At 36.0% G+C, this 13909-nt stretch overlaps 1 long non-coding RNA gene across 2 annotated transcripts in view; it reads left to right on the top strand.

Annotated features, from left to right (window-relative positions):
- The first annotated feature begins 583 nt into the window (after positions 1 to 583).
- LOC137860696 (uncharacterized) overlaps positions 584 to 13909 on the top strand; it is an 85288-nt gene continuing 71962 nt past the window's right edge. For both annotated transcript variants that reach the window (XR_011099133.1, XR_011099132.1), the window contains exon 1: positions 584 to 671. This is a non-coding gene — a long non-coding RNA (uncharacterized lncRNA). The remainder of the gene's footprint in view (positions 672 to 13909) is intronic.

The raw sequence follows: 13909 nt of genomic DNA, 5'->3' as shown, positions 1-13909 counted from the left end.
AACATATAAAATAACCATCTTCACTTCTAGTAACATATCTGTGTTTTTAAGCTGTGTCTTTAATTAGAAGAAAAAGAACTTAAATAGTGAAAAGGGTTGAGGTCAGTAAATGCCCTGGCAACTCAATTTTAAAGGGAGACGTAAAATTATTATTTAAGATGTGGGAGGAAATGGCAAATCAGAAATGATGCAGTGGTACTTGGAAGTGGGAAAGTATGAGAGAGAGGAAAAACCCCTGGTGGTACCTACAGAGCTGGAAGGAAAGAAGGGAAAAGTGAGATAAAATACTATTTACAACAATTAAAATATCTTCTATTACAGAAAATAAAATAATTATTATAAAAACAGATGATTGTTAATTATAACCAAATTATCTAAATAACTGCAAAAGATGAGGGGCCCTGTTTATCCAGGCATAGACATCTCATGCCATCTGAGAACATCAGGGCCCTGGGTACTGGAGCGAGGGTTAATGACCCTGGCCAGCCTCACCTGGTCCCCACACCTGGATCCTCTTTCAGCTCAGGCCCTGGTCTTGCCTTATAAATGCTCTCCTTGGGCTTGTTTTTCTTCTTGTCTTCTCCTGGGTAAGCCTTAGGTATAACTCTTGCCTTTGTCAGGCATTCCCTGGGACCTGATGCTGTCAGTGCCTGGCTCTCTGCCTTGCTCAGGTACGTTGGGGCTCTGCCCTGTGGGATGATTATGCTTGTGCCTGACTCCATGTGGCTGTCTTAGAGTCCTGGAGATTTTTTGCTTTGAGACTGGTAACTGTTGTGACTGAATGCTTACTGTGTCCCTTAGGCAATAATTTGGTCTTTGAACATGCATATTAGTAGAAAGTTTACTTTGTTATTTTGTATTTATGGCTTTTCGTAGGTGTCCTATTTCCTGTGTGAGTGTTTCTTGTCTTATTGTTGGATCTTTGTTGTGTCTTTTGTTGTTGCATTGTTTTTTTGTTTGATTCAGAACAAACAGAGGAAAACATGATTTCTTCACTGAGATAATAGACAGATGCAAAATGTAGTTAAGGACAATCTCAGCATAAGATACCACTCTGGACTTCAATCACTCAGTTTTCATTTTTAAACACTTAGTGGTCAGGCTTCTATTTTTTGTTTGGGAGATTACACCTACAAGAGTAATGTATTGGTGCATTTGTACAAGCCAGTTTGTTTATTTTTAATTTTTTGTCTTCTTCTTCAGAAGTGGAATAAAGCTGAGTTCATAATTCACTTCTGGTTGACACACGTTGTGGGGCATGAATGTGATAGGCAGGGCTTAGATACCTGCAGTTGTATCCTTGCTTCATTCACTGGAACAATTTCTGTAAATGGACTAACGTGAGATAGACATACACCTAGCTTCCCCTGTTGTTGGTACAGTCCTTAGCCTTCTTGCTTCTCTCAACTTCTTTTGCTAGGGTGTATATATTGTTTGTGTGATGGTGACAAATGGAATTTCTAAAGCATTTTCATGTTTGATGGGGTATGGGAGAGTAGTTATCAGTAAGTATGAGTGCAATTATATGTATACTTTTATCACTTTCTGTGAACTGATAAAATATCTTGGAAGAAATCAATATTTCCCTCTTCCTATAATTACACTTAATAGGTTGCTTTTCTTAGTTGTATGTGGTCCTTGTGAGACTCAAGTGAAAATGTTTATTTTTTTCCAGCAGTAAAGTCCTCTTCAAGTATGCCTTTCTAGCTCAAGTCCATTTCCTGAAGAGGGAGGGGCCAAAAAAGCCTTGCATTGGTTCTTCTTACTAGTGCTTACTAGTGTCATCTAGCATTTACTGTCCTGGATTTTGTCACTATCTCAAACATAAGTCCAGCCTTTTTGAAAAGTTGTTTGTTTGCAGGCATTCCTTACCCATTCCAGGTAACTGGTATTACGCTCGTACATTTGTAAGATTTCATATCTGTTCTGTATTCTGTTGGAGGCAAATATCATAACTTGGACAAACCTCCACAAAAGTTGAGGAAAAAATTACTCACTTCTTAATTACTCACTAGAATAGTGTTATTATTAATTGCATTTTCCTTCCTCGTCTATTCCTGCAGTCTTCAAAGACAATACATGTAGTAGCATAGTACTCAGGAATAAATGCATGCTTGTATGTTTTAACTTCCTCTAACGTTTTGTCTTTAAACTCTATTGTTTCTGTTGCTTTTCTCTGTGTTCTCTCCAGCTTGTCTACACTTTGGAAGTACAATGACCAAAAGATAGGTAAACAGAAGTGTCATGGGAAGTGAAGATAGTAGAACAGCAAGCTAATGCGTTTCATACATGCCATGACCACTTTATAGGTCACAGAATAAGATTTGCTGTCCTGTTTGCAAAAATCTCATGCCACATAAATGATGCAGTCTGTACAACTGACATATTTGCTCTGTACTTTGAGCCAAGTCTTATTAACTATTGATAAGCACTGAACCTAGAGTAGATCTCTTGATGTCAAACTAAGAAATAATATCCATGTATTGCTTATGCTTAATGTTTTTGTTAGATTTTGGACCCTTTTCAGTAGCTGTGTCCACAGTGCCTAAAAACTTCACCTTGATTATTGTATAAAACATTACATAGAACAGTTTGTGACTTCTCTCTGTTATCTGCTTAGCCTGTCAAAGTGGGAAATTCATTTGGATTAACAATGATTCTTGTCATGTTGTTACTCAAGGCTTTATAAATAGGTTTAGTTTGTTCCAGTATCTTTCTGGGTACTGAAATAGGTCTTTCAGACTTAGAACTTTCTGGTACTCCTTGTTTTGTCTTCCACTGGCCTATGAGATACCAATTACACCCAGAGATATGGAAAATAATCGGTAATAACTTGGTGATAGCTACTGAGTATTTGAGGAAGCTCTGGTTACTTAAGTACTTTGAATCTTATTAAATATTGCATAATCTTTCCATAAATAGGTAAATACTGGTTATAAATAAACATTTTTAATTCTATTTCCAGTACTATGAATATTCTAGTACAGGAATATATTATTGAGGAAGCAGAGACTGATTATTATAAAGGTGTAGAAATGCATTAATTTAGAATTTAAGGAGTTACTACTTCAATTAAATCCTGTCAAGGGTTATATGTTAAGATCATATGCAAGAATACTTCTTTAAAAAAAAAAAATCAAATAAGGTAACTTTAAAAAATGAAGGAACATACATTTTTTATAGTTATTTTAAGTTCAGTGATAGATACAGAGCTTTGCCTGCCCAGCCTGCTTCTGTAAAGCATGAAGAGATGGACTCTCACTCAAGAAGTACACAAGCTGTGGATTTTTAGAATCATTTTGCACAATTCAGTCTACAAAACATTTAGAGAATGTTGTTCATAATTAACTGAGAATTAAATAACATCTTGCATTTTGTATATAATTTCTTTTACAGAATTAATTTCTGTAGGCTTTTTCCTACACTTGTAATGATTTTAAATCTAAAAGGGTGAGATGCTTAGTTTGAAATTCCAACTAATTAAAGGCATTCTGTATTTTATTGATTTCTTGCCTGAAGAGAATAATTTAAAAGCAAGCAAGATTACACTGGAGGAAGCAATAGCCCTTAGCATATTTGATAGTGTATTTGAGTGCATGGGTAGAAGTTTTATATGATTTTGCTAATGTATTATGCTACTACATTGCTACCAAATTTAAAAGTAACATGAACAAAATGTAGTTTGAAAACACAAAAAAAAAAAAAGCTCATACAAAGGATCTCTAGTTTGTTGTTTATTCTTCTCAATCTGACATCTTTAAACACATGATGATAATCTTAAAGTTTGCAGGCTATCTCAAACTGCAAGTCACGTTTTAGGCGGAAATGTTGATTATAATGAAAGTGATTCTCAAGGTGATTTAAATTGTTTCCTTTGGAAGGTTTTTCTCGCTCTCTCCTCTGTCTTGTTAATTACTGTGTGCTAGCAGAAATCTCTTCTATAGCTGTGTAATAGAAGACGTATAATGATAATCTTGTTTAGGCAATAGTGGAATCTCCTTTATCATATATTTATGTATACTTTGAAAATATGCTTCATGTGGCCAAAGTGCCTGTTCTTACAGTGAATCTACTGTAGGTCAGCCCCAGGTTCTTTGTAAACTGAACCTGTCAGGGACTTCTGTGAGATGATGCTAATTCTGGCATCTGATAAAATGTAAATGCAAAAGGAGGTCATGCACTTCATGCATCTGCCTTAATTGCAGCTAGAAAACTCATGCTCTACAAACTGCATTGAAGTTTAGGTGAAGTAGGCTAAGCTTAGAATGTGGGACTCAAGGATTGTATGCCATAGATCTCTGAAGTGATACCAACATTTCTGTGTATTTCATATCAATTACTTGTGAGACTCTTATTCCAGCCTAAAGAGAAAGTGATCATTTATCACCAGTGAGGCTTCCTAAAGTTACTTCAGGTAGGGCTGAGACCAAGGTGAGAGATTATATTATAACAGAATTGTTTTAATTTCTTCATCATGGAAAGACTGAAGATCTTCAGATCTGGAGAGTCTTTTTTGGTTTAAGCTTGTACCAGTCTGAGAAGTGCTACAGTCTGTACCTGAAACTCATTGTCCTAACTTGAACCCTAACTTGTTTGGACCAGATAGTCCAATATTAGATCAACTATTTCCTATATTTGACTGTTTGAGGTGGATACTTCGTGGAATATTTGAATTTGTTCTTTGAATTTTGTGTGATATTTGACAACTTTTTGAACAAAAAAGAATTTTTGGTTCCAAAAATAAAATATGAATGAAATTGGCATCCTGTGCAATCTAACTGTATTTACAAGTTTTTCATATAGAATTTTTTACATAGCTTCCAAGCCTTTTGTTTCTCTGTGCTAAGCACTGGGAGTTTCAAAGCCTTTGTATGGATATACTTAAGTTTTATAACTTAAGCCACTATTAGGGAATCCACTGGAGTGCCCTGTGTCAATCTGTGCTGTGCACTGGTGGATTTTAAAACAGAAAGCTTCCTAACTAATCAGAAGATGATCTATGGTTTGGTTTTGTTATGCGTGTATATGTACTGCTGCATGGGAGAGAAGTGTCCTTTCCGTGGACAGAATCTGGGCAGTGTCCTGTGGGTAAGTACACTCAGGATCCATCTGAAGCTGCACAAAAGTGGAGTTCCCGGCCTCTGAAGGGACGAAGGATACACTCAGTATCTATATTCCTCATTTTATTCTATCTCATCAAAAAAAAAAAAAAAAGCATTTTATTTTGCCATTTGTTTTTTGTCCTTTCTTACTAAGATCCAGAAAGAAGCCTGATCAGTCTCTCTTGCCTTCTTCTCCATCCCTGAGGTAGATTGTTTGTCCCTAGTTGAAAAGGGACCAAAGTGCAATATGGTTACAGTTTGTTATCAGGTTTGTCAGACTTACCATGCAGCATTCCTGCTTGGTAGTGCAGCTGCCTCATGTCGATATGGGCTGGCAGTGTTATGTATGGATCAGTCCAGGCTGACCCAGGGAAGAAGGGACCTACTGCCTTCCTTGGGTTGTGAAATACTGTTTATTTCTCTCCAGCTTCAGCCACATCCAGCCCTTCAGCGAAGCAGTAGACAACCTGGGGAGTTTCTGTCTGCTCGTGCCTGTGGAGTATTACCAAATCTCCCCCCTATATATGCTTTTTGAGACCTAATATTTTTACAGTGAAGGCATAGCCTAATGATGGCTTTGAGATATGTTAGAGCTGATGACTGAGATAAGACATGCATGCAAATAACAAAGGAGATTATGGTCATGCACTGCAGTTTTCTACGAAGGAGCTAGAAACTGTAACTTCTACAGAATTGTAGAGAACTGAATTCAGTTCAATGTGTGGAGACTTGGTGCATAAAGAGTTTCCAAACTACTTTAAAATAAGTGTCATCTTATCTCACCTAATAACGACATCCTGTTTCTACTAAAATGAATAGCAAAGTCGTTGTAAATGCATTTAGATATCTTCTTTTCAATTTCTTGGAAGGAATGCATGGGAAAATATGATAGCTAAAACTAATTTAAGATGCCAAGTTCTTGTTTCTGTTTTGCATTATTTTACATTGTATTTTTTAAAATTAAGCAATCAATGAAGGATTCAGCCAATATGGTGTTTCTGTAAAAACAAAAATCTCATCTGTACAATAATTAGAATATAGATAGATGTTCCAGATGGTACACATGCAAAAAGAAGGCTAGCTTTATACCAGATGGTATTATGACCATGCATAAAGCAACTGGATAATCATTGTAATATTGTGACATGTCATATTATATGAATAAATACTCTGTTTTCCTAAGGAAAAAGGTAAAAATCATCAGTAAATTAAACAGCATAAGGCAGATGTGGCACTTATCCAGGAATTACAGTCCTAGAGGAACAGCAGTATTGGAGCTGGAACTCAGGTTTTATTTCTTTAATTCATTCTCCTTATGAAAAAGTGGAGATTCTAATTTGTGTGAATTATCATTTATACAATTAACCTAGGCATAGGCAACTTTCAAGACTTTAGAATACTGTATATTGTTGAAATTGACCCTATCTTTTTTGCTTTCCCCAACAATACTCAACTTTGATAAACATCATAAACTTTCTATTCTCAACATTTTTCAAAAAGCAATAGATATAGACAATACTTTGCAATGAAACAGCACAAACAATTGCTGTTAAAGCATATCATGTGTTCAGATTAAAAAACAAGGCATGAAAGCATTCAGGTTGCCCAGAGAAGCTGTGGATGCTCCATCCTTGGAGGTGTTCGAGGCCAGGTTGGATGGGGCTTTGAGCTACCTGGTCTAGTGGGATGTGTTCCTGCCCATGGCAGGGGTTTGAAACTGGATGGTTATTAAGGTTGCTTCTAACCCAAACCATTCTATAAGAAATCGTATGATATGATACAAGATGAATATGATGGCTTCAAAATTCACAAGAACTTTGCTGTTACTGGTAACACAATCAATAACCTAGATAGATTCCCAACTATGAAACTGGCCTGCACTAACTAGGAAAAAAACCTTATGCTGATGCTGATAGGAATTTCTAGAGATGATGGAAACATCTTTTGATTTTATTTTTTTGCTTCAAGAATATACGATGAGTTTTGTGAGCATCCAGTGCAGGAATATGCATGTGTTGTTCAAATTCCATGTGCCTTCATTATAGATTTTTATCTATGGGTATGCAGATATTTAAACATTCAAGATCAATCTCATTTTCCATAATTACATCTAATTTCATAAAGGAACAGAACCAAGCAATAGCACTTGTTCTTTTTCTCTGTAAAACTAGTAGGATAAAAACTTCTTAAGCTGTTTCCTGTTTAGAGACATGTCCTGTTACACAAGCAATGCATGTCCTGTATTTCTGAGGAGGTTAGCCTTTACAGCTGGTATGTGTCTGTACACAAGAGTCCTTATTGGTGAGGTAGAAATAGAAAGCGCTGTGCTCCTGGAGCTAGCAGATGCTGGGACAGAACCCAGGCTCCTAGTTCCTCTCTAAATGAGAAAGCACTCTGGCCTTTTTCTGTTTTTGAAAGGCAACTCCTGTAGGCATTGTGCATCTCCATGCTCTTCCTGAGGGCCAACTTCTGTGCAGGAAACTGCATCTCCTAGGAGATCTCTAAAGCAATATTGCCTGTTGATAATGCATTGTTAGCCAGCTCCTTGTGTTTGAACTGAGCTGCATCTGGGCACTGTTATGGCCAAAGATCGAAGAATGACCTTTTGGGAGTAATTTCAATGCTGTACCACATTCTGCTCAAGTATGAAGTACTTGATTTTGAATGAGCAAATGGACACATTTTGCTATGAAACAATGAGACTTTTATCACATGAAAAAGTTTTAGTTCAGGCTGAGTCTTGTAGCAGAGGGTATGTCTTTGATAAGGTAGCAGAAGTGGGGGTGACATGCATTGTTATCAGCAAAACTGGACTGGTATTTGTGCAGCTCCTTACACAAGAGACAAGTTACAGAAGTGCAGAGATACTAAGGTATGAGGTATATCCATTGCTGATGTAGTCTAAGATGATCATTTTAACTGTGAAATGTTTCCAGTGTTAACACAGATTCAGCCATAGCTGAACAGCATCTCTTCAGTGAAAAGGATTGCTTGTTTCTTGTTTGAACTAGGTCGTGCTGGAATTTTGAGATAAAAAGGGCCCTTTAAAGTACTACTATATTAGAATTAAGTTGTAAAAAAAAAAAAGTTTGCTTGTCGGTTACTGTGGGGAAATGCTTATGTGTTTATTAGGTGTGTCACTACATAATTTGTTAATAAACCTGCAAGGAAATAGGCTATTTCTGTTGCAGGGGAGTGCTGAGAGGAAGAGTACTTCATTCATTGAATCCTAGCCACATTCTTAAGGCTGCTAACAAGTTTTAAAACAAAACCCAACACTATCACCTCCCCAAACACTTGAAATAGCTACTGGCAGATCTTCATGCTACAAGGAACAGCTATGTCATCTAATCTGATCTCCACGTATCACAACTTTGAATAGATTGTTTCCATTGATACAAAGTCATTTCTCAGTGAGTTGCCTGTTTTCAAGTATTCTTACTTTTGCTTTCTGTATTAGTGTCTTCTGAGGATAATTGCATGCAGAACACAAGTAACTTATCTTTTTGAGGCTGAGAAGCTCAGTTTTTAGTATTAAGCATTGTTAGTTCTCATCTCACATCCTTACTTCTAGATGCTTGATCTTTGTCTGAATTGTCTAGTTCACAAACTGATCCATCTCGTTCTGCCATAGCTTTTCCATCCCTAGATAACTTATTAGTTTTTAGCATCTACAGATGTTTCAGCCATGATTCCTCATCCTGACTCAATGAATAACATGGCTCTAATATTGATCTGTGTAGAACATTCTGAAACTGCATATACTGCTAGCATCAGGGAAAGGATTTTAGTTAGCGCTTTTTCTCCAGCATCTATATCCATTGCATTTATAGCTGCATCTGCTATGCTTTTCAGCAGTTAAAACACTTGTAAAGATACCATAACTTTCAGAAAGTACCCTGTTGTTGTACTACCAAAGCATGGTGTTAAAGAACGAGTCTCACTCTAAAGTGGAAGTAGTTCAGTCTGAGTTTTTACCCTCTGTTCTTTCATGCTGATTTTGCATTCATATCTGTTATGACAGAGACACCTGCTATGCTCAGAAATAGTTTTCAAAGTCAAAATTCACCAGAAAAGGCATAAATCCTCAATAGGATATGTAAATAGATCTATTTGTTAATTCATTGCACAGAAAGACATTAACATTGTAATTTTCACTACAACTAATTATAAATTTTCAACTGTTCACAAGCAGGAATGATAGATTAATAAAAATGAGACCCACCTGTCTATTATCATTTCCAGGAACCTGGGCCAGTGACTTGCCAACAGGAGGCCTTGTAAAAAAAAAAAAAAAAAAAAAAGCTTTTTTTAAAAAGCAGTAGTTTAACTGCTTTAAAAATGCTTTAATAGTAAAATATAAAAGATGCTCTTCTATTACCTAATTTTAAATACAGATTACAATCATTACAAGTTGCTTAATTATTTTTTTCAGAAACAAGTGTCTAGACAATACAAAATAAATGAATTGTATAATTGCCAGAAGGTGGTCACTAGAAATTCAGATTTTTGCATCAATGCCACAGGTCCTTAAGGTCATTCAGAGACTACTACAGTACCAATGATTTTTACAACTTCTGAAAAACGTGTTTTCCTGACAATACTCAGAATTTTATTTTAAGGTGTCTTTAACACTGACGAAAATCTTGCCACAAAAGGCATTTTCTGAAGTGTCAGATGAGCAGTTAACATTTAGAGGGCAAAAAAAAATCCCAGCTTTATGTGGTTTTGAATGAATTATGAACTTCGGAAATCATGTTCTCTTGCAGTTACAGATAAGTGTAGGACACAAAGGGTTATTGAACCAAAATGTAAGAGCAACATTAAAGAGGATGTGTTCCAGGAATAAAGTGTTTGTATTTCAGAAGCTGTATACACATCCATTAGAAAATACAGCAATGACCTTCCTAAAATGAAATCAATGGTGTGATGATGTTGAGTTTTGTACATGGTTAAATAAGTTGTGAGCTTCAGCAGGTCTGTTAGCAGGCAGAGTTGCATTAGGAGAGCAATGCTTGATTTTTTTCATTTTTATTCATTGAGAAAGCATTGTATACAGGAGTCAAAGGTGGAAGAAGAGGGGAGGGTGGAAAGAGAAAGAAGGTATAGGTCTTGATTCTGCAAGTACTTCAGGAGAATTATAATGCCTTAGGCAAATATCTTGAGGTCATTGTGGTCTATCACAGTACAGCAGTTCTTGGGTGGCTGTATAAAAGTGGCTGTAAGTACGGATTATTATTGAAGCAAATGTATCTGCTCTTGAAAGTATTTTCTGGGTAACCCTTTTGGCATAGTCTGTAAGGCTGTGTGGTTCAGAGTTCTTTCCATAGAGATAGTATACAATGAACATCTTACAAGATTAGGTAGTCTTTCAACCTGTGTACCTCCTAGAATTTAGGGCAAGCTTTTTCTTTCCTTTTGAAGTTTGTTCAGATTTTTTTTTTTCCTGTGGAAGAACACAGGAAAACCTGTCAGATCTTTTTGATATTCTCTGTATAAGTGATACTCTGTAATTTATTGTTTTGGTGTGAATAGCTTACATCTGGCAAGAACTGTGCATGAATGTGTATGGGTTGGGATAGTGAGGAAAAGCAACCCTTAATTACTGGCTTTTAAGATACAGGTTAATTATTACAGATTTCTTAACTCTTATAAATGGTATGTATCCACAGGAAGTATTAATTTGCCCTGAGAATTAAAAAAAAAAGTAATTTTTGACAGTTGTTATTCTACAAAACGAAATCCTATCAGTTGTTTCCAAAAGGTAGGTGATGAGTAATTTTCAGTATCTTTAAAAAGATCTTAGTTGTTCTTTCTCTGCTTCTTCAGTTCAGTTTGAGTTCAGCTGAAAGCTTCTGGAGAGGTTCTTAGATGAGTATATCACAAGGATTCAATCTCTTCAAAGCCTATGGAAGAACAGAGGAGAAATCAAAAAACAGCATGACCCTACAAAAAGTCCATGTATGTGGAACAGAAACATGTTGTAGTGTAATGTCACGTGAACTTTGTTAAGCCAACTTTTTTTTTTAACTTTCTGGAAGAGCACAGAAGAATAAGGTTATTTAAACAGGAGAGTTTGGACAGCATGTATGCAAAAGGTGGAGCTGAAGATGGATGTAACTTTTTACTTGAGACACAATGTCTCATTCTACCATGATGTACAATAACTCTGAGGTTTTGATTAGGCTTTGAGACACAAACACAATGCCTGCTTGCCAGTAAACATAAAATAAGTCTGGATTTTGAAATGCATACATGCACTTTTTTATCTTAAATGACAATGCAATTGTTCAAGATGTAGATGAGTGAATGAGAGCAAGTTTGGACTTAAAATTATAAGATAATTAGTAAATAGATTTTTAAAATATTTGTAGAGTTTACATACAGCAAATGCTTTAGTGTAAATGCTTTTTCAAATCCACTCTCCATAGTTCTTGACCTCTGATACTTTCTGAAGTTTTACACACACATTCCTAAATTTGAGTGTTGAGAGGAAAGCAAAATTCTTCTCCATGGGGAGTAGGAGGGGGAAAGAGAGGCAAGGAAAGAAACTGGTTTAATTTTTTTTGTATGTAAACATTTCTTGAGTATTTGAAAAATCTTGGATTGCTTACTGATTTTTCTTTTTCTCAAAAAATCTGGGGTTACAATCTCTCTTGAGATATCTTTGCGTAAAGTGAAATAAAAATAGATACATATTCCTCCTTTATATTAATGTTTTTCAAAGTCCATTTCCCTTATTTCCTTAGTGTGCAAAAAGTATTTTCTTTGTATTTTTCCCCCCTTGTTTTGGTTGTCTGGTAGTATTGGAACGAAATAATATTTTATTCTGTTTTTCTCTGCTGGTTGTCTTTTAACATGACACTCAGGAAAACACATTAAATTCCACCTCATTACTTGTTGTTACAAAGGAGAAATATTTGTTTTAACGACAATAAAAAAGCTGGAATGTTCTAGCTATATTCCAGAAATCAGATGTAATGAATTGATTGAATGGAGAATACATTCTGAGGACAAAATCCTTTAAAAATTTCAGTCTCAGGGGTTAGCAGAGCAGTCACCAACATCTTTGCCTGATTCTTGTGACTAAGAAAAAATATTGAGGGTTTCACAGGGCACCAAAAAAGAATTCTGTAAAATGATTTTCTTCTTTGACAAGAATCCAGCTACTCAGAGTAGGAGAGTAAACTTTTTCCTTAACTGGAATGGGTCTCTGAGGAAGAGGAGTACAGCTAGCAGTTCATTTTCCTGCCTGCTCAGTGCTCTTTAAGGTAACAGACTACCATTTTTTCAACACCAAAGGGATAGGCAAGTCTTCTAGAGAAATTAAACTTGCTGGCTTTATGCTGAATGAGACTTCCTTGCAGTAAGTATGCAATGACTGGTTTTCCTAAGTACTTTGCACTACAATTGATTTATTACTGCCATATATGGGGGCAAGGCTAGGAGGGAAATGGTTCATTACAGTCAGAGCTAACTATTGCCAACTACTTCTTTCTTATTCCATCTACGTTGTGGGAAGCTGCACAACCACTGTTTGCTGTAAAGGTCCGGGCAAGAGGGTCCTGTCTCCATGGAGAAAAGGCACAACGCCTCTACCAACTTTATGGCTGCTTCTTAAGCCAATTATTTTAATATTTTAGCAGCTCACCTCTGCATAATGGTAACTAGGTTTTATGATGAAATATTTATGAAGGTTGAAAAACAGACAGCTTTGTGCACTCACATTTTTTTATCATTGTTTTGATGTCTCCCTCTTAGTATTAAAAAAAAAAATCTGTTTATTTACACTGATGGTGAATTCAGGGTGATTTCTCTGAAATACATTACATGTATATTGCTAAAACCCATGGCACTATTTATCTGAAAGGTTAAAATAAAATACGCTAACAACAAAGAGCTGTATATATTTGGTTAGTTGGACCAGTGCATGCCTTGCTATTAGCTGATTCTTTCTCTACTTTGGAATGCATGTAGTGCATAATGAGGTGAGCAGGGAAGACATGGCAACTATTCTCCAGGGGTTTATGTAAATAGGAGGTATTGGCACTTTTCTCAGGAATATTATTTCTAAGCAATTTTTTTTTTAAAGAAATTCAAGGAAATGGTGCATAAAATGTGTGTGAATCAGGTGCTAACTCTGCAATCTAAATCTTGGGGAGCAATTAAGGCATTCAGTCTCAAGGCATTTAGCTGTCACTTACTGGGACAAGAGGGCTTAAAAACAACTACACACAACAAAAAACACTAATGGAAATCTTAATTATAGGTACCTAATTACGAAAATTTCCCAGAATAAAAGTGCAGGAAACTGAAAGCTTCCTTAAGCTAATAATGCTGCTATTAAAATACCATAAACTAAGTTGAGAGCCAGGGAGGACCCCTATTAGAGTCCTTCCCTAATCTCTCAGGAAAGGACACGAAACAGTAAAACTAAACATCACAATTCTGCAAGGAGGATTTTATGAAGAGGTAAATGTGTTTAATTCTGTTATAGGTAAATACAATATACCTTTCTTTAATTGCAGAAATTTAGAAGTGTATGTGTATATTGAGTATCCATATACACGTATGTTTTTGCAAAAAACAAAAGTAGCAAATTACAGTATTTCCACGCTAATTAGCATAAGATCCTGCCTCAGCTGTAATCATAATTTTAAGAATTTTGAAAGGCTTTGTTTTTAACTCATCCATGTAATCCAAAAGGTACTTAGATTGAAATAGGGATCCTGCGAGGGAATGCATATCTCACTGTCTGGGAGTACAGAAAATGATGTTTAGGCCTGAGAGTGCTGTGTGGAGGACAA

The sequence above is a fragment of the Anas acuta genome, chromosome 1, assembly GCF_963932015.1.
Source record: "Anas acuta chromosome 1, bAnaAcu1.1, whole genome shotgun sequence".
Lineage (NCBI taxonomy): Eukaryota > Metazoa > Chordata > Aves > Anseriformes > Anatidae > Anas > Anas acuta.
Note: the sequence above shows the minus strand (reverse complement) of the source record. Positions and strands in the feature narration are given on the sequence as shown.